This window comes from Vidua macroura, chromosome 2, assembly GCF_024509145.1.
Source record: "Vidua macroura isolate BioBank_ID:100142 chromosome 2, ASM2450914v1, whole genome shotgun sequence".
NCBI classification, from domain to species: domain Eukaryota; kingdom Metazoa; phylum Chordata; class Aves; order Passeriformes; family Viduidae; genus Vidua; species Vidua macroura.
In genome coordinates this window covers 114762981-114778311 of record NC_071572.1, presented here as the reverse complement: position 1 = coordinate 114778311, position 15331 = coordinate 114762981, and the positions used below count along the sequence as shown (strand labels likewise).

General features: G+C 39.3%; 1 protein-coding gene across 5 annotated transcripts in view; it reads left to right on the top strand.

The window, feature by feature from the left end:
• The window catches only part of EPHA3 (EPH receptor A3), a 177804-nt gene that overhangs the window by 72276 nt on the left and 90197 nt on the right, over positions 1–15331 (top strand). The gene's annotated exons all lie outside the window — the stretch shown is intronic.

Here is a 15331-nt window from a genome sequence, read left to right as displayed (position 1 = left end):
AAAAGTTTAGTGAAGGCTCTCACATTCTGTGTTTCTGCAGACACATTATTTGTGCTTTGGTTTTGAAATTTAGGCTTCAAATCAAATTTCTCAAAGATCTTTTCCAACATAAATGATTCTATGTTGCTGTGATTAATTCAGGTGCTGTGTTCTCCAGGCCACTTTAAACAAAAAAAGGACTGTGGACACTTTTAAAAAACAACCACACAAAACTCCCAGGCTTTACCAGAAAATCATTCTGAAGGTGAAGGTACCTCAGAGTGCTTTGATAATACAGAATTTAAGAATAATTATGTCCATCTCACCTCTTCCATCACTCCAGTGGACATTGCATTCTGAGGTGAAATAATCTCTCCCTCTCTTCCTAAAGGCAGGTTCATAGCTGCTTGAAAGAAACCATAGTGTTCACATATCTGTGTTTTCCTTTGGCAATATCAGCTCTTTTATTTCTGTAATCTTTGTCTTTAACCATTCTGTGTTTATCTTTAGACACTTCGTAAAAAGTAAAATGAGCTATTCAAGAGGAAACAGAATAAAATAAAATAAAATAGAAAATAAAAAATTAGGCCATGTATCATAAAGTACTTTCAAAGAGGATATAGGGAAAGTTTATTCCTTATCTCTAGATTTTGGGTTTAGTTTAATTTGATGGTTGGGTATTTGGTTGGGTTTTTTTGGTAATTTAAACACACTCCAAAAAATTAGCATTTTTGAAATACCAGGTGGTAAGCTTCCAGTATTCTGATTTTTTAGGATGACATTTATGGATGTGTGTGCTCCAGCATAGGTGGTTCATTGACTTTTTCAGTCACCCAAATATTTATGCACATGCACACATCCTGTCAGTTTTGAGGAGGGATTTCAGTCTAGATGGACCAATATTTTTGAGCAGAAAAATTGTTTGGTGAAGGATTTTCCAGTCAGCTCTAATCTTGCATATGTGAGTAGCTTTGAAGTCACACTGGTTTTGGAAAAGAAATACCTCTCCTGTTTAAATATAGAATGTTCCTACTGAAACCATCTCTGTCCAAAAAGGAATGGGAGCCAAATTCAACCAGGGATGATTTCCCTGTTCCTAAAGGTATCATAGTTTTAAATTGGCATCACTGGTCCCATTAGTAAAGGTGTCAAATTAACTATTAGTGCCAACAAAGTTTGAAGTAAGAGTTTTATCTCCTGGGAAAGAGAAAATTCCCACCTTTCCATTCCCACTTCTGTTTCTATCCTAAGACTACCAGAATTAGGGATATCTTCCTTCAACTTCCTACACTACCAACTCATGTAAATTATCCATGGTATGTTAGGGTGTGAGATAATGGTTTTATCCTTACATTTCTAGAGGACATCTGTAGTTATTTCCTTACTTAAACCTTTTAAATTATTGTCTAATTGCACTTTAAGCTGTAGTGCTGGTAGCCTTGAGACACTGGGGATGCTGAAAAATGCTGTCAAAGATTATTAAATACAAAAGCACCTGGCTCAAGAAGTCCCATTACCACAAATACCTGGAGTGTAGGGAAATTTTCTGAGGAAGCATCAAAACCCATTTGTCTTCTTGCTGTACTCTTTTCAGGCAGAGGCAGTTACAAAAATAGTCTCGAGTAACAATAGAATCTCTGTGGATGTCTGGTCTTATTTTATGAAATACTTTTTGTAGTAGTTCTTACACTTGTAAAGGTATTGCCTATGAAATATTATCCCTAAAGAAGAAAAATAGCTTTGCTTCAAAGTGACATTGAGAGTAAGCAGATGTAAATGCAAAATGGATGTTGAGTAGAGAAAGAAAAGTAGCGCCAGAGGTGTCAAGTCCCAGTTTGTCTCTCAAATTAACTGGTATTTTACGTGATCAGGGCCATGTTTCTTATGCTATCCACCAGTGGTGCCCAATATATGAATTTTAATAGGATAATATTGAACCAGCTTGGGTTTATGATGTGAGTTACTCTTCCATTTACACCACGGGGGTCAAACCCAGGTGTGCATTCATACTTCCAACATAATAAATCTGAACTTCAAAAAGATCAAATCTGAACTGGAGACCAAGGGGTCTCCTCCCATCCCCATCTTTTTTGATGACAGAAGGTTGTGGATCTCTTGTGAGACTTGATTTTGGTGGAAGTGCAACCTCCTCCTGTTGTTTAAATGTGTTTGACAAATGACTCTCATGCTAATCAAGCACCAGGAGGCAGGAAGGAGGATATCAAGTGAGTCTTTATCAAACCTGCCAATATCTCAGAGTGAGATTATTTGCTTTTCCCTGGAGCTATAGCAGAGAAGTCTGAGGACAGTGAGAGAAACATCTATGAGGAGCCTAGATATTGCTTTCATAGATACAGATAAGGTAATACTGCCTATTATTTTTCATTGTTTTATTGTGTAAAATGAGTTTTACTCCTTCATTTGTAAACAAACAAGCAAAAAACCCAAAATGGTTAAATTAAATATGAAATGGATGTTCCAGATGACCAAACCATTCAACTAGCTGGAATACCAGACCCAGACTTACAGAGTTCAGTACTGGTATAACATCTTTTTCTTTTTGTGCCCTTTCTGAAGCACCATGATTAATCAAGGTGTTATTTTCTAATAATTTCTGTGCAAAGTAATTTGCTTTTTTCTTGTCTCTCAAGTGACAGATTGCTGAAGTTGAACCTCTGCTCAGACACCTCTTCCACAGACAGTTTCATATTTCAGTGAACATTTTCCTGGCCTGGTTGACTTGATTTATAATAGCTGAGGTTAGTGGGAAATTAAAAATTAATTAATTTCAATGAATGTGTAATCAAGCAGAGTGGCCTGAGCTCTGGAGGTGCTAATAGGTCTCTCCTGGCTGTCCCTCTCCAACCAGCTGAGCCTTTAGGATGTGGAACATCCCAGCCTAGGCAGAGGGTCAGGGTTTTGGGGCTGGGTCTCAGGTTAAGGTTAAGGAAGGTTAAGGAAGGAAGTTTGACAGCTTTTTAAACACATTAGTGCGACAGGGACATCTCAGTGAGTCATTGGAGTTAATTTTTGGTACCTGATCTTGGTCTCTGTGATGCTGTGGAATGTTCACTTCTATCCCATGCAAGCTACAACCTCTTTCATGGGAAAAAAGTTAAAGGAAGCTCATTCAACAGTTCAAAGGGCCCCTAAATGCTCAGGGATCTGAAGTATTTGCAGAGGAATTCATCATAAATTTGAATCCGTTATCTAAAATATAGAAGTCCCCTTCATATCAATTTTTATATGGTAGGGAGATCATTTTCTGTAAACTGCTCCTTTCAAATGGGAGCATGGGAGAAATTAAACACTGGTTCTTCTCTCTGTTTTTCCTGTGAGAGAAGAAGAAATGGATAAAAACAATAACTTCAGTGCATTACTGTTGATATGAGACTAACTCTAATCCTTTCCCAACCTTAACAATGCAATAGCTCAGTGATTCTAGCAGCACAGAGTTCCAGAGTGTATTTGTGATCCAAATTGAAGTGGGAAGAGTAACTCTCACTCAGAATGATGCTGGGCTTTCATTATTGGAGCTGTGGCTGGTGGGAATCCAACCACAGCCCCACCTGATCAGCTTTGAAGGTCACTGAGCCTTTGAAGGCTCAGAACAAATGGATGCATTATTAAATATCTCTCCTGTCCTCACACTACACTGCATTTGGTTATTTATTTAAGAATCTGGACAGAGTGAGAAAAGCAGAGGAGTAGTCTCATGTACCATCCCTTCAAAATTCTCTTTAGTTGCCAAAATGTGATTTTTGTGTGCGTGTGTGTGTGACTGCACACATGTAAATATTTATATGTATGCACACATAAAATTTCTCAAAAACAGTTGAGGGATTTTCTTTCTGTTGAAGGAAGATAGGTTAGTTGGAGCAAAGCTGTGAACAAAGATGTTTTACCTTTGCCAGAGCTGTTGCATAAAAACCATAAATAGCATTTTTTAGAATATCACTGTGAAGTATTTTCTAGCATGTTGTACCCTAAACACTGATTCAGCTGTAATAAAACATGGCAAATATAAATCTGTGCATTTGAAATTTTACTGGAACTAAATACTCAAGACGTAAATTTTTCAGAGTATCTTAGAAGTAGTCCAAGAACTATAGTTTGAAAACAAAATGCATAAAATACATAATACTTTTTTTTATTTTGGACCCTTTTTTCCAAAGGTTGATGGCTGACACTTAGATTGTGGCTCCCTTCGATTTTGACTGGATATTTGTCATGTATTCCTGAAAACAGAAATTTATTATTTTTTAAAAAAGATGTGCTAAGGAGTAAGAGGAATTTAAATAACAAGGATTTTTGGAATGATTTCTCTATATATGGTCACTAGTGAAATATTTAGTCCATATTAATTACAATACAATGGTCGTCAACTGTAGGGCAGGGACAACTTTATCTCTTATTCCATTTCAAGAATGCTCTTGAACATAAAATGAGTATATTTAACATGAACCTGACCGTAATGGTTTGGATAAAACTCTCAGATTCATCTGTTTTGAGGAGATGTGGGAGTCTTTAGGGCGTTTTTTCATCTCCAGTGCCGTTCCCAGGTGTCATTCAGTTATTCCCAGCGATAATGAAAGATTTATGCATCGACAAGTGTGGAGGTGAAATTGTGGTTAAAGCAGTGCTGCAAGTGATACTCCTGATCCCAGCAGGAGCTGCTGCCACGCTTGCATTTTTTGGAAGGTTTTGCAAAGTTTCCCCTCGTGAATAACCATAAATTATTGCAGTGAGGCTTTTCTTGTGGAAGCTAATGTCACCTCTTCTGGCCTGGAGATTTCTGAGCTGCATAATAGAAGTTAATCCAGTACATTTTTTGCTCAGAGGATCTGAAAGGCTTTTATTATATGGAAAAAAAAGAGGATTTGCAGGCTTATGAAATAAGAACAATTACCATCAATTAATAGTTTGAGTGCTTCTTATTCCTTTCTCCCACAACTTTTTTAACAAAGAAAGGAATGAAAAAAACCCTACCCAAACAAAGAGAGGCAAAAAAAAAGCCCCAAAACTTTTCAGGAGTCAAAGTAAGCCTTAGTTGCTGTGATTGTGCTGTAACAGCAGTTAATCTCTTGAGAGCTGTAACATGGATTGAATTCATCAAAAAGAGAATGTGTGTCAGAAATGACCCCATGTATAATGGGCAGAGATCAGGTCCTGGTTTCATGGTGTATTAAAAACTAAATACCCACAGTTTCAGGTCCCACATATAAAGAAAAGAGAGGAGATTACTGAGTCAAACAGGGATGTTATAAATAAGCACTTGCCTTGATTAGCCCAGCACAGGCTGCACTTCCAAATATTTGGGGCTTCAAAAGCCTTTGCTGGTAGATTCTCAGAAGGAAAAAAAAACCTAGAGCACAAAGTGCAGCTCATAAAAGTTTGGTCTGTCTTTGCAGGGAATGAGGATATAGTGGTAGCTGTAAGAAATAGTTGAATTTCAGCTGTTTTTTTTCAGTAGCACTTAAAAAGCAATGGCTAGATCCTACCCTGAACCTCACTTGTTTCCAAGACAGGACTATCCTCAGAGTGTCATGCACACAGTGCATGTATGTTTGGTTTTAACAGGTGGGGAAAATGAATTTATGATCATCTGAACTGTATGGGGACTTTCACCCATAGATTACATTGACAAAAAACAAACAAACAACCCAAAAAGAGACAACCCAAAAAAACAAACAAAAAAAACCAAACCAAAAAAACACTAAAAAAAGGAGGAAATTTGTTGATTGTATGCAAGGGTGGTTTAAGATGTGTTCAGGATATCTCTGATATATCAAAGTAGTTTGTAAATGTGGTTGTAAATAAGATTTTTATTTTTTCTTAACCTGTCACTGGCCTGTATACAAAGCTATACATGCAGCATTTTGCTGCTCCAAAACAGAAATAAGAACAAGAGTTAGGTCAGTCAATATTTGTTCTTCTGTCAGTCTTTTTGGGGAAATTTTGGGTCCAACCCTAACTTACTGTTGGCTGTTTCTCCTTTGGAGACATGATGGGCACAACAGAGCAGTTTGTAAAAAGCAGACAAATTAACAAATGGAGGTGCTTCTTTTGGGGTTGATCCTAAGAGGAATGTTGAGGAGAGGCCTTTTCCCACCACTACAGGAGCTGGTCCCTGAACCTACAGTCAGCCTCCCTGCTGTTGTCTTCCCCTGTTGTATTGTGATTTGTTTTGCACTAATTTTATTTCGTGGGGATTAAAGAGTTCACAGATGAAAGAAATTGAGCAGAGAATGAAAGATGCCTTCTCCAGAGCATTCTGGTTACTTGTGGAGTCCATGGTGCTGGACCATGAGGAGCTTCCCCAGGTCATCCTCATTTCCTCTGAAGATGAACTGCAGAACGAATGGAAGGTGAAATGGGGGAGAGGATGAGGTGGATATTAAATCTTTAAACTCTTTCATATCCTACAACTATTTGCTTTCCTGCTGCCTGAGAGTTAGGTTTGCTGGTGTGGAGGCAAAGGCTGTCAGAGGAAATTGTGGGAGAGAGACAAGGAGTGGAATGATAATTGTGGGTTCCCTGTTAACTGCAGTCATTAACAGCTCAAGGTCAGCACTAATGAATGTTTCCCCAAGGCTGGAATGAAAATTGCCCAGACCACTAAAAAGCTTCTCTGTGGCCACAAGCAGGGCCTGGGCACACGTGGTTGGAGATGGAAGAATGAGTTGAATGAAGTTTGAGTCTTCTGGGGTCACCAGGTAATGCCTTCACTGAGCACAGCCTGCTGAAATCGCAGGGCACAGGTAGGGTTTGCTGATTTGCCTCGTTTTGCAGTTGTTCTGTTGTACCTTTGAGAGGAAAAGTTGCCTCTTTCAAGGAAGGTGGGGGTACCTTTGGCAGACAAAAATATACTGTGGCTTTGGTATTCCTGATGTTTGGGGTGGGGGGAGACTGTATGTGGAGCAGCAACACAAACACGAGAAAAACTTGTGTGCTTTTTGTGTAAAAAGCACTTGTGTAAAAAAACTTGTGTGCTTTGGAGTGTAAATAGCAAGTGCAGAAAAGAAGGAGGTGAAGTATGATAATTTCTGACCTTGTAATTTGTCAAACTCCCCCATCCATAACATTTTTGCATGGCTTTACTACCTTGTGGAGATTATATTTTGTTCAGATACCGAGATCTTCCTGCTCAACCTTTCAAGTCCTTCAAGAGTAGCTGACCTTTAAAAAAATATTTAAAACAAAATGCCAGATGAGAGTTTTGTTAAGTGAAACTCTTGCCTACATCCTTTTCCTCAGATATTATTCATTGCTTAGACATAGTTTATGCTCTCTTGCTATTACAACGCATCCAGGTTTGTTGGAAGAAGCTGAGGAGAAGAGTGGAAAAAAAAAATATAATCCAGACCCCAAGACTGCTCTTTTTCTGTGGTAACTAAATTGTAAATGGAACTGAGTAAAACATGTAGCAGAAAATTAGTAGAAATCAAACTGGATCAGTGGGAAAAAGTAACCTTATCCTCAGAATGCCAAATTCTGAGTTACAGAAAATGTTTCAAGGCCTCCAGGAGTAATTTAAGGAGCTGGTGAGCAGCATTATTGTTTGCTTTGTAAATGAGTTCAGTTGGCTGTTTGCTGGTGTGGGAGCTGGAGTTCTGGGCAGGCAGTGTGCTGTGCATGGACTGAGAACGTGTAATTAATTATCTGCGCTGATTTCATGCAGGGGATAAATCAGAAGGGAAGAAATACATTGGAGGAAACAATCACAAACTGGACAAATGGGGAAGGAAGGAGGGAGGGGAAGCAAAGGCCTGGATGACCTAAGTCTTTCCCATCTCCAGCTTCTATGAATCAGGAAATAGGCTTACTGGGGCCTTGGGATATTCACATTAAAAAAAGAGGAGTCAGCAAATCCTCCGTGAGCAACCACGCTGCAATTCCCAATGGAAATCCTGGAGGAGGAATGATAGGGGAGGAAATAAATGTCAGGAACTGCTGGGCTCAGGCCTTGGCATGCCAGTCACAGGGAGGGCATCAGCAGGACACTTTCAAAGGTTTCTGTGACAAATAATGGGAAAATACACTGCATTTTTAATGTGGTGCCACAGCCTGAAGATCTGCTTTGGGACTGGTGTCTGTGTCCAGTGAGAATATCCTGGTCTGTTTGGCTCTGCCTGTTTTTATGGGCTCTGGTTCATCTTTAGGCAGCTTTGGTGAAACTTTCCTTGCTGTTACCTGGGGCCTTACACGAGGCTTTTTTTAGTACCTGTTTTAGCTTCTTGGATCTGACCTGTGACGTGGGTTTTGTACCCATTTCTGAGCAGGGAATGCTCAAAAATAGAGGAAAGCGAAGCAGGTACCACGCTGTGCTGGGGTGTTTGTTGTCCTTTCAGTCCCTTTTGCCTTGGCTGCCTTTGGTCTCCCTCAGTTTTCTGGGACACAGAGCCATCCCTAACCCTTTTTCTATCCCTCTGGGAGCCTCCTGGCTGCAGGGAGAAGGAGGCATCCTGCCTGTCCAGAGGCAGCCTCCAGGCTACCTGTTGGACTGTGGCGCCTATGGAGAAGGAAGGAGGGACTTAAGTGCAAGACCCAGGGGTTTTCTGGCTGCCAGCTGGTTTCTTTTTACAGATAAACTGGATTGCCCAAAGCCTCATCAGTCAGGAATGTGAAAAATCAAAGTGTTCAGGTTTCACTGCTTGTACACATTGATTCTGCACCTCTTAGTCTTCAGTGGTTTGCAGGAGCGTTGGTGTGAATGTAGGGCATAATTCTGGTATGAAGTCATTGATTGCACCAGTTTCAAGGTATTTTATAAGGCCGATCCAAATCCCTGAATAAAACCAGAAATGAGGTTGGAGAAAATCTCTGATGGCTTGAGAGTTATGTGGTCTGCATTTTGACAGAAGAATTTCACCCTCCCTTGTTTCTCACAGCTACTCAGGGCTGATTCCACACCCTCCAAATATCAGCCTGTCTTTGTTAAAATAGGTGAGTAATGTTCTTCAAGTGGATTTATATATTTTACTCTGCAAAGAACTTTTTAAAGAACCATTCTCAATATTTTATTTTGGTTATATACATCTATAGAGACTGTTTAGACATTTTACTGATTTCCTACATGGAATGAAGCTAGGAAGTCCATTCAAAAGCAGACCAGCATGCTTATAGCATTAAGTATTTAATATCAATTGTCTCATAGTCATTCTAATAATTTAAAATTAAAAAAAAAGTAAGGAAATCCATAGCAAAAATTTCTAATGACAAATTTAGAAATGTCTAAGCTAGAGATGAAGTAAGACCTATTTGTTTTGTCTTTCTCAGTGTTTATTGCTCCTACTTCCAGTGAGTTCCAGTGTAATTCTTACACCTGAGGCTGGAATGGGGCAGCTTTAATGCAGGAAGTTGTCTTGCTGCCTTTCTCTCCATCTAGAGCTTGGCAAAAATGCCAACATTTCTGCCAGCAGAATCACTGGAAGGAAAACACTTGAATCCCTTCCCACTGCTGGTATTAACTAGGCTGAGTCAGAAAAAGCCCTGCCAAACCCTGCTCTCTTTCACTCCCAGAATGGCATGGAATTACTCGTTTTTTGCTTGTGCTGAAATGCTAATGGCCAAGCTGCTGTTGTTTCAGAAGAAAAGTGCTTTATTGTCAAGGGTTTGAGCAACTCTACCAAATCCCCTTCCCATATTCTACAGATGGTTTTGGTGACTCTTTTTTGGCCCTCGGTATTCCATCCCCACAAAGGAGCTAATGTTCCCCATTGTGGTGAGAGCACTGCAGTTTGCAATTTAGTTTCTCGTTGTGATGCCCAAAAACACGATGGGCTCACATAGGGGTAGAAAGAGGAAGGAGCTCTATCAGGCCTCTCAGCGAGGATGCTGTGCCTTGAATCATAACTTTTCCTGGTCCCTTTTGCAGCTGTTTTCTCCCTGGTTCATAGAAGAAGAAGAGTTACTTTGCTAAAAAGATGTTTTTCAAAAGGATCCACAAAGCTCATGGATAGGCTTTGGCTGAGGCTATCTGTGGGTAGCAACTTACTGGTATTTTCTTTGATCACCCAGCCACATTTTCTATTCCTAAAAACACTGTAATCTGTCTTGGGGGGTGTGTGAGCAGGGGGAAAGTGTGGAATAAATAATCAGGATCCCTCTTTGGGAGCATGATGTTCTAAAGTAAAAGTTGTGCAATCATTGATACTGAACAATGAAAGCTTTGGCTCTGTCCAAGGTTTTTGGGAAACTTTGTTTTGGAGTGAGAAGAAAAAAAAAAAAACCAGAAATGTTTAGCATAAACAAATGAATTTAATTTTCTTTATTGGTTTTCTCCACAGTTTTCATAGAGCAGTCCTTGATATTACTAAGTGAAATGAGAATATGAAAATCGTGGAATGTGACCATTCTTCTAGATGGCTTTAGCCTTTACACAGTGATGCTTGCATGTAACTTCAAAATCTGCTGTTTGAAGTCCCAACAGGGCTTCCCAAGGGCTAATAGGATACTTTCACTATTGTAAATGGGATATAATCTTACATGTAGTCACATGGAAATTCCCTTCAGGACCACTGGACATGGGAAGAAATGTCTCTTTTTCTTTCTTTTCACCCCCCTCTCTTTGTTCTGGGTATTGTTCATACTGAGTTCTAGATTACCTTTTTATTGAAGGGATTTGAGAAGCACTGCAAGACTACAGACTCTGCTTCATGCCTAATTTAGGGAGGATTAAATGCAGCACTGGAAATATGTTCTTGTGCATCCCTTGCAGCACTGAGCCGTGTTCAGGAGGCTGCCATTGGCTCATGGGCTCTGTCATTGTTTTGAGCAAAATCAGTTTGAACCCTGTGAAAGGAAAAGAGTTCTCTGACGCTCTCACACGTTTCCTCCACTCGCACTGCAGCGTGCTTTTGGATTGTTGAGCAGCACTCTCAGCTGGCTGCCATAAATTTCTTTCCTAATCCAGCCTCACTCCTGCAAATTCCAAGTCGAGATCTGGCCACTTGTCCGAGCTACAAGTGAGGAACAATGGGGTTTTGTGATGGAAATGCTGACCCCACCCGACCTACAGCCATGAGCATCCTGTGCTGCTGGAAGGGCTCTTGGACAAGGTTCAGCTGAGCCACGTGCCACCCACCCTTCCTGGGTTATTGATCAATTATTGATCATCCTACCTGCCCCAAGCTGCTGCTTACAGGGAGGGCAAAAGGGGAATGAATGGAAAATTTTGGGGTTTTTTTAGTGGTTGCCTGTCAGTGCTGTTGTATGTCTTTTATACCATGTGATTAAAGCCTGAGTAGCAACACATGCAATGGTAACTTGTGCTCTTCTATTTTTTGATACAGTGGTTTCACATGTAAATTTAAAGAAAAAAAAAAAAAAAGCACGAGCTGAAAGCAGCAGTGAAGGGTAGAGACCTAGCTGGACTGCTTGGATGTTGTTTTAAAAAAGCCTTATTTTATAAGTTTGATTAAGTAAGAGTGAATTTTCCTGAGCTTTTTGTGTTTGGTAGGAAGATTTATGAGAATAAGCTAAATGGTGCTCTCAGGAAGCCAAAGTTCCCACAGAATTCAGGAAATCATGTATTTTTTTTCTGCAACACTAAAAAGAGCATTCTGCATTAAAAGGCATATCTGTAGGTCACTGATGTTCTGAGGGAGTGCAGCTGTGGTACTAATCCAGACCACTGTAATTTTACTCCCTGTTAGAAAAATAAAATAACCAAAGATAGATTTACATATATCTGGGAAATACTTTGCAATAATTTTATTTATTTTAAATTGAAGAGTCAATCAAGACAATTAATTTTTATCTGTAATCTTTAAATACTCCTCCTGTTGCTTCCCCACATACTGTTTCCCAAATAAGCGTTACAGTTCACATCCACTATGAATATTTCAAAAGCTTTGTTGTTCTTCTCTCCTGTCATCTGACAGGTCTTTGTTTCTTTCTCTTTTTTTTTTTTTTTTTTATTTTTTTAGTCTGAATTAAAGTATTTGGTCTGAAATTTATTTCTTTCCTCAAGCAATTACAGCTGAGTTTTTACTGGGTGCACTTGTGATGTTGCTGCAGTTAATGGCCACGCTCTGTCCCTGACATTTAACAAAGTGCAAGCACTTAAGTGAAATGGAAACTCTGATTTAAGATACGTTATTTCAAGCTTGTTTTCATAGTTACTGTTTAATTTGCAAAATGTGAACGTGGATTGCTACAGGGATTCCAGGAGATCATGTTTTGGTTAAAGCTGTAACAGCAGCTTCTTTTCCATTATGTGCTTTCTTTGCTTATATTTAGTGAGCATTGCTTTGGAAGATTAAACTTGCAGCTTTTAAGGCAGTAACATTCTTTAACTGATTGTCCTATGAACTGACCTTTCTTCCTTTGGAATTTTATAGGCTGGGATTTGTTGTACAGCAGGATATCAGCAGGCTTGGCAGCTGAGGGTCATCCTTCCCTGGGAAAAGCAGCCCCTTGTGTTGAAGGGAAGGTCCCACTGTGGATTTTCTAGCTGAGGTATTTTTGTCATTGAATGTGAGGCTAAAATTTGAAATAATCTCTTAAGAAAAGAAAATGGATAGGAAAAAGATCAAGGGTTAGTTCATGAGCCTCAGACTTGGGCTGTGTTCCATCCCAGACAGCTGTGAAGGTAATGTTTGTACACAAAATAAACCCCAAACTTTTCAAAGCTTCAGGTTGCTTATTTTTGAGCAAACAAGCAACACTGGTTTAATTTAGAAAGACATGGAAATTAACATCTTTAAAATATGCAGACTCATCATTTGTAGATGAGTAGCCTTTGCTTCAGCAGGAAGGACAGGAGGAGCTGTTTAAAGTGGCATTGAACTCACATCAGAGGACCAAAGCACTCGTCTGGGGGTTTGCATTTTCCTTAGCAGTGAGGTAATGATTAGATGATGAAATAAGAATATGAGCCAACAATTTCTCAAAGCAAGTGTTTGCATTAATGTGCCTGTCAAGGTTCCAAGACTGTGGTTATATCTCAGAAAGTGATAATATTGCTGGCAAATAGTTGCATTTAAAATGATCACCTTCTCCTGACTCTTTTTAAATTATGGAAGCATTTCCATATACCTTGTTGATTTTCACACTGAGCTTTTTACTGTTTTGCAATAATGAGCTGTCAGCTTTTTACAATTTCTTACCACTTCATGTTTCAAATATGGGTCTTTATTTCTCTACATTCTAAGGGCCTAAGATCAAAAGGAGCTTCCTTTTTAATCTTATTCCTTTAACAGCAACAGTTCAGTCCCGTTTGCCTTTTTCTTCCAACTGTGTAAGACCAGAAATTAAATACCTGTTTAGTTCATCTACATTTAATACTAATTTGCAGTAGCAACATGATAAAAGACAGAAGTTTTTAAGCAGCAGGGGGTTTAGAATTGTCTTGATCCCATCTGAATAAACCCTAAATTAGTGGGATTAACACAATTGGATCTGTGTTTTACCTGGTAAAGACCCTCCAGGGGATAAAAATGGCAGAGAAGAGGGAAAAAAGACATTCATCTAGAATAGCACTTAAATATATGCCTTGCCCCTTAGGATATAGGTACGTGCTTAAATTAAAGTATATTTTAAACACACTTCCTGAATCAGAGCTGTAGAGAGCAAGAGCTCCTGCAGTACATAAATAAAGGTTGAAAAACAAGGAGACAATGAAGTCAGGCAAGAACAGGAGGAGAATTCAGAATTTTTTAAAACTATGAATAGTATCTGTTATAGAAAGAACAACCAGTCACGCCAGTTCATATTTTCAGAGCTTTGATCTAATTTCAGGGCATGACACTTCTGTCTGTCCTTTTCTAATGGGGAAGAAGGTGACTTGTCAGTGAAAAATGGTTTGCATTGAGGAGAAGGTTACAAAACTGAACTTTTGGTAAATCTAAACACAAATTGGAGAAAGAAATTCACAGCATGAGGGTTTTTTTGGGGTTTTTGTTTGTTTGTTTTTGTGGGTTTGTTTGTTTATTTTTCTAGCCAAATATAATTGATGTTCAAACATTGATATTCTAGAAGTTTCAGCTCAGTTCACAAAGTCTGAAATCTTTTTATCTGTGAAGTGTAGCACCACCCTATTTTTCTAAGTAGCTGCTTGTGCTTCACTGTACAAACAGCAGCAACAAAAATATTCTCAAAGGGTACTTGGTTTTGCTTTTAGAAGCTTCATGCTGGGCTTACACTTTTTATAGTGTGTCTTTGTAACAGCACCCTTTAATTCCCCTGAAAGCTTTTAAACTGGACTCTGTCAGCTTTGCTGCTGAATGAAGATCACCCTGAAGACAGACCTGTGGTAACTTTTCTTGGCCACCTTTCCCTTTTTCAAGGTGTGTTTCTAATCCCAAGCACACTGGAGCATGATTCAAGACATATTGCCTGATTTTATTCCAGTGCTCTGCTGGTTGCCCAGCAGTATCCAGGCATGCCATATCTCTGGAATAAAGGCAGCAGTGAGCATGTGGTGGGCTCTGTAGGTGGTTTCAGGTTGAAGAAGCTGCCTTCCTTCAGGTGGGAAGTCAGCCTGTCAGGCTGAGTTATGGGAACGTGATTAGTGTACCAAGTTCATTAAATGAAAACTTTTGCAGCTCTGTGTTCCCATTGCTCCCTGTTTGTTCCAGTGAAACAATCCAGTTTTTCATTCACTGAGTGGATTACCATGTGTAGGCCCAGCAGGAGGACATTCCAGATTCCCCATTGATTTCCTCTGCCAGAAAGTTGTTTTGTGATTCTGGTTGGTGTCACGTATAGAACCTGTATTAACTGTTGTCTTTTGCCATGGTGGATATGAGCAAACTTGTGTTTGGATAAAATGTGGAAGAACAGCATGTAATGACATGGATATCTCACATAATGATATCAATATCTCATGTAATGGCATGAATATCTCAACCAAACTATTACAGTTGCCCTTAAAGTATTTTGCTCAGTACATTTAAAAATGGTATATTTGTAACCCAAAAGGTTACACCCCATTAAGTCATCTTTTAACACAGAATATGATTAAGATTTGATAAAGAAGGGATGCCCTAACTCCAGATGTTGCTGTCATTTGCTGTTTTGAGCAGCTCAGGAGTTTCCCAGGTGAAACACAGAGGTAAATTTCACTTTCTGTCAGCCAGGAGCTGACACATGGCACCTTTATCATTGCTGTTTCCTGCTCTCATTCATAAACAAATCTTTCCTCAGTGATTGCAGTCACTTAGGGATTGAAAGGGCTGCAGGGTCTGGCATCACCCTTTTGGGGCTCTGTGATGCACAGAACATGGTCTAAGAGGTCATTCCTCCCACAAGTGCTGTCTTGTGTAGTTTTCAGATTTCCTTTTTTTTTTTTTAATAAGCAGTTTTATTAAAACTAAAACCAAACTAAGGAAAACTATTTATGCAGGCT